The sequence below is a fragment of the Rhipicephalus microplus genome, chromosome 10 (assembly GCF_043290135.1).
Source record: "Rhipicephalus microplus isolate Deutch F79 chromosome 10, USDA_Rmic, whole genome shotgun sequence".
Taxonomy (NCBI): domain Eukaryota; kingdom Metazoa; phylum Arthropoda; class Arachnida; order Ixodida; family Ixodidae; genus Rhipicephalus; species Rhipicephalus microplus.
Genome location: NC_134709.1, coordinates 49,778,481 through 49,784,886, shown reverse-complemented (window position 1 = coordinate 49,784,886; position 6,406 = coordinate 49,778,481).

The following is a 6,406-nucleotide window of genomic DNA, read 5'->3' as shown; positions in this document are numbered from 1 at the left end:
TTCTCCGTTAACATAAGAAGTGTAACCCGCCAATTGCGCAAAGCATCGAACAAGCAAAACAGATTTCATAAGGTGCTCGGTTATGTGGTTACACGGACAATCAAGGGCAGTGGCTTCCGCACTCTCTCTCTCTCTCTCTCTTTCTTTCTTTCTTTCTTTCTTTCCTTTCTTTTGGGGGAGAGGAACTCCCATTCGGCGATCATTGCTGTTTTTTCTCCACCCAACGGTACTGCGCTTTTCGCTTCATGCCTCAGTAATTTCAACACCACTTGGCAATTTTTTCTTTCGCGTGTGCTAGGATGTCTTAAATTAAATTACGCCTTCTTTCGACTTAAGACATTGCCTTTGTTCTCGCTGGCCTTGCTTTTTTTCCAAGATGCAGTAGCAGGTGCTCGATGTAACAAATGCTCCTTGTGCAATCAATTAGAAAGCGCCATTTGCTCGTCTTCAGGGATAGCCTGTAGTAGATATCGCAAATGGACGGTGTAAAACTCGGTGCTAATTAATAGCGGACACTGTGTTAGTCAGATTTGCTTTTAACTGCGTCGATCAGTATTAAAGTACGATCTAGGTGTGATGATACGGTTTCGGCAGTTCCATCTTCTACGCGAATGCAACAAAGATGAGAACTGAGTAAAAAGCAGCCACTCATATATCCTTCTTCATGAACGCCCTGTTCGTGCTAATATGGTGCTATTGTCCAACGCTGGACGAGTGGCGGAGATGGTCACTACTGCTCAAAACGTGTCGACGCAAACAAAATTTTCGGGACAGCGTAGTTGTTCACGCAGCCGTCAACAGCCACACAAGAGGTATTCATAATAAGAGTAATATTAATACTATTCGGTGTTCTCTATATACCAAGTGGACTCCTCAGAAGAGAGGCCACACTGCTTTATTTTTTGTAGTTAGCTGTTGCATTTATGAAATCATATTGCTTCCGCTTTGGAATGGCCGACAACGCTCTCCGCGAAGCGCGTCGTTTCAAGAAGAAGCTACGCCACATCGCGTGACTTGTACGGGTCATAATGTTCAGGAACAATCACTGACATTTATTATAGCACACACTGACAATAGACGAACGTCCCTTGAATCGGTTTCTTGTATGTCGTCCACGTAGGACATAACAGCTTAAGGTGACGAAGGAACTGTGGGCATTATTGAGAAAAAATGACACGGACAAGCGGCTGTGACATTGATGCCGGGTTCCACGCCAGATTGATGAACTGTTGCTGGCCAGGTGCTTGTGGAAATGTTTTGTCATGTATACTCTCTTTCTGTCTGTTTATACTCCCTTTTCTCTGCTGTTTTTTTTTTAATCTCACCCATCCCGCTTTTACTTTCAGAGTGGCAAACCAATCATCCTTGACTGGTTGGCCTCCTTTCCTTCTCCACCATTTATTCAAACATCCGGGCTTTCATATTTGGACATTTTGATGTCAGTTTTAAAGTTGCTGTTGTAAAGGGCTGCGAAAAGCTTGACCAACTGGTGTTCTTTAACGTGCACTACTATCGCACAGTACACGAGCCTTTAGCAACTCACCTCCATTGGCATGCGACAGCCGCGGCTGGGATCGACCTCGCGGCTTTGGGCGAACCATACAGCAGTTGAGCAGTTACTTTTCTTCTGGGCACCATTCGGCACATCCTTTGTACTAGTGGCATGAAGAGAGCCGACGCGAAACTTTAGGGTGCTTAATGAATCACTTTCAGCGAATTATGCTTTGTCTTTTGTGAGCATTTTTTTGTTTTCTTTATACAAGAATTTCTAAAACAATAAGGCCTTGTAAGTCTCATGCGGATGTATCCTTGACCCAAAAGTTGGGTTGAGGGTAAATTGAGCCGAAAGCAATCACGCGACCACTCGAGCTGCGCGATCGCTTCATCTCAGCGAGGCGTGTGGGGCTGAATAATTTCAACAAGTTGAGAAACGGGCGTTAGCGCTGCGAAAAGTGCATCGTGAAACAGCCAGAGCGAATGGCTTTCACGCATTCACGCGCGTGTTGTCTTCGGGGAACAAATAAGGGGCCCTGTGGCTTTTTTATATGACAGCTGACTGGACAACCACCCGGCTCGCTCCTCTAAACTGTTTTATACATTCTTTCTAAATAGCTCATCTTGACCAGATAGCCGGTATATAGTCATAACGCTGCTTTTATTGTCGGAAGAAAGGGTATTAGGACACTGGCCGAGACCGTCCTCTGCAGGCAACGCGCTGAGAGCGTTGTTGTGCTTTCTGCGGGCAAGTGGTCTTAGAGACAGACTGTGAACAGCGTCGTGGATCGTCTGATGACCTTCTCTCTCTTTTTTTTACAATGTCTCTTTTTTCTCACCCTTTATCCCCCTTACCCCCTTCCCCAGTACAGGGTAGCCAGCCGGTCTGAGAACTGGCTAACCTCCCTGCCCTTCCTCATTTATTCCTCCTCCTCCTCCTCCTCCTCCTCCTTTATATTTTTTGATGTTATCTCACAACGTACACGCATAAAATGCATAGCCACTCGACCATTTAACAATCTCTATAAAAGTGTCATCACTCGCCAATGCAGACTCACAAATGCAGAAGGTGTCATGAGCACACGTCAGTAATCAAGTTATTTCATGAGTAACTAACGCTCAATATGAATACACACCAATCTCATCAAATATGTTCTTACTGGAAGAACAAAGACTCGAAGGAGTAAACACAAATACATTCACAACTGGTTAAGCAAGCTGCGCCGCCGATACTGAGCAGCTCGCGCCAGTCTATCCTCGTATTCGTCATTCTTTTTCTCTTTTTCATCTTAATTCCACGGGTACGTATCTAGATGTAAAACAGCTCCAAACGTAAAAATTTGAAGACATTGCAGGCTTAAATCCCAAAAATCATTTTGGTTCTTATCTGCTGATTCCACCCTGGGGATTATAATGATCATACAGCAGATTAAAAACAATCTATTTCTTGTTACTGCACAGCGTGTATTTTTAGGTAAACACAGCAATATTAATCAAATCACACTTACAGCAATCACATAGGAAATTCTTTTTCAAGCACACAAGTAAAGAATGTGCACACATCCATCGAACACTCACCAAATCAATTTCAAGGAAATTGGAATCTATTGGGTTGAATAAGTGAATCAGTAGAGTTTTCAGATAGGCTGTCAGTCTTGTTGCTATTTACCATTGATTCGAATGCGTCAAGAAATTGCACAAGACAAGTTTAAAGCTCTAAAGTATTGGAAAACGACCTTAAAGCTTCTATTGAAAACATCAGTGCTATGTTTTCTTTTGTTATGATGTTCAAGCTATACGTGCAATCGTTACAACGCTTTTGCGACGTAACCTCGCAAGCTATTAGTTTCTTCAAGTTTTTGGGCCTCCATCACGGGAATGAAAGAAGCGCGCTGTACTCACATCCCTTTGATCCTATAACTGAACAAGTCTTTTAACTTTAAGGCTTGCAGTAGTAATAGCTCCGTTTTCTGTTTGATATTTTTTCGGAGGAATCAGTACTTATTGCGTGTTCCTGAAGGATAAACTTTCTCCAAGTCACCTAATAGGTTTTCAAATACGGTGTTTTTGATAGCGTTGAAAGTAAGCCAATGAGCTTTATTTTATTTTTTGCTACATAAGATAGAAAACAAAAACTAATTACGTTGTTTTACCGTTCTTGTTTACGAGCCTCCACATTCTGAGGGCACTGCTCTATTTCACGTATTTACGAAATGACATGGAACTTAAGCAATCGTCATGATTCTTATTTAGAACTTCAAAGCACAGCATGGGGTCAAGCGCTAAGCCTTGATAACGCAGTGCACCATCAGGTGCATGCTCTGGTGGTTATGACAGCTGCTTCATTGGTAGGATAGCGTGAGGGAAGAGGAGCGAATCACTACAAAAACACAATTCTTAATTATGCGTGTGCCAACATGACAGGGTTCTCCCGTGGCACTCCTGTCATCTCCATTCTTCCATTCATGACAGCTCAAGCAACCGAGTTCTCAAGATAACTGAAGCAAAGATTTTCTTGAGTTTGTTGGGAGGGACGGATCGCTCTTTCATGGTGGACCATTTCAAGAACTAAAATACCTTATATTGGAATGACATATGTTTTGGATTAGTTGAGTAGGCAGCTGAACGCATCGTGTGTAGAAGTGCTTATAAGAAGTGAAATTAGAATTCACAATACACTTTGTACCGTTTGCTATTGAACCTGCTCTTTTTTTCATGCTCTTGCACCCTCATGGGCTTGAATTCTACAACGCAAAAGAGATTAGGTACTTTCGCTAAGCAGAAGTCATCCCTCACGAATGCAAAACAAAATGGGATCTGTTTCGCCCCCGATGGTACTCTCAAATAATTCATTATGTTTCGTCTGTTTAGTTCGCTTTAGGTAATAGTTTCACACACATTTATCAATCGATAAACAATGAATGCTTTCAACCAATGCGTTCACTATGCTGAGAATCTGCAGTCGTATTTATTTAATTCACTGGGCAGATAACGAAACAATATGTTGAAATTAACAATTCCTTGTCTTTTGGTCAATTCGCGTGGTTTTATTTCTGCAAATAAAACAGTGTCATCCTTCAACGAGCTTCTCTTAAACTACTAATCACGTAAAAAGAAATAACTTGAATGTAGCTTCACGGCCGGCTGTACAGTGAAAAATGGCAACTAAATGAAAGCCGATACAATAATGGCTGAAAATGAACATGAGCGGCTATACTGCGTCGAAAAACACAGGCATTACGAGTGTCGTAGTCTTCATTGGTGTCACGTGAGACGAATTTTCCTTCCTGAAGAGTATAGTTGTCATTGGTCATTTTGTTGCGAAACCTCATGACTATACCCGTCAACAGTAGCCCAAAGCGTTATTACATATGTGAAACGAAGAGGCAAGAAAAACGAAACTTGCCCAAATGTCCTCCTAAGTTTCCCGTCACTATGGTCTAGGGGTTACAGTGCTGGACTGCCGACTCAAATGTCGCGAGATGGAACTGGTCGTGCCGGTCATGTCGGCATTATTTTGATGGAAAGAAAATGCTAAGGGCTCGTCTTTTTAGAATAAAGTGCACATTGAATTACATGACATTGTCTAAATTTCCGGAGTCTTCTAATACGGCGTCAATATTAGTGACATCGTGATACTGTGACGTAAAACCGCAACTATTTTTATCGTCACACATACTGACTTCAACAACTCTTTATCACCACGAACCTCACCCTAGGACCACTAAAGATAAAAAATTGTCGCCTAGTAATTCGATTCAGTGCTACAGCTGCAAACAAGACATACGTCACAAGCTTGTTAATCTGATCTGCTAATATACATAAGCTTCTGCCATCTGCCGCCACAATTGTCTACTCCGAACACAGTCTGCTACCATTAATGGCCATCGCTTATCTTGCCTTCTCATTACACCTCCCTCTCAAGCCCATTTCTCCTTCTTGATAACGACTAGTATGTCATAACACTCGTTCGTTCTCTGACCCACATCCCCTCGTATCTTCACCGTTAACATTGCCGCATAAAGGTCTTGAATTGCGCGACTCAGTCAATAAAGCAAAAGAGATCGGCTGGAGCGTTCGTCTATCAGGGGCATTCAAGGATGACGGCCTTTCATTCTATCTTTCTTTCTTTCTTTCTTTGTTTCTTTCTTTCTTTCTTTCTTTCTTTTGGTACTCCTATGCCGCGATCATTGTCGTTTTCTCCCTACACAACAAGCGATTTTCCCTTGTTACACCAGTGGTGTCAAGATCAATACACTCAGTTTCTTGCCTGTGCTGTGATTGTGTAGGTGAAATTACATCTTGCTTCCCGTTTGCAAGGTGTTCTGTTCTCGCTGTGACCTTTTTTTCTGTGAGAGTCGGTTGCAAGTGCAGGATTGACGTTAACTTATTGTGTTTATCAGGGAGCACCACCTGGTCAGCTTCAAAGAATACCAGTAGAAGATTTCTGAAATGCACGGTGAATGTTAATAAAGTGTGGATACCATTGAAATAGAACTTTTTTGTTTTGTTTTACTGCGTTTATCGGTGTTACAATATGACTACGTATAAAAAAACTGTTTCGGTAGTAGCGCCGAATAACTTTATTGCTGGCCTGAGAGCTGAGGTTAAAGGAGGCGACTGGAATACAATTCGTCATGAAATACCTTGCTGGTGCTAACACATCATCATTATCTAACGTTGGAAGTGTTGCGGCAAAGCTCACTATTGCTCACAACGTGTTCAGGCATACAAAACTTAAAAAAAAACTAGTTTTTTTTATACAGCCGTCAACAAACAACCGCATAACCGTTCAACACATACATTTTACAAGAAATCCGTGGTTACATCCTTTTGTTCCCGTTATTAACGGAGAACCGAAGCAGAGGGGGAGTTTTTTTTTTATATAGCATGCTTAAAAAATACCACTTGA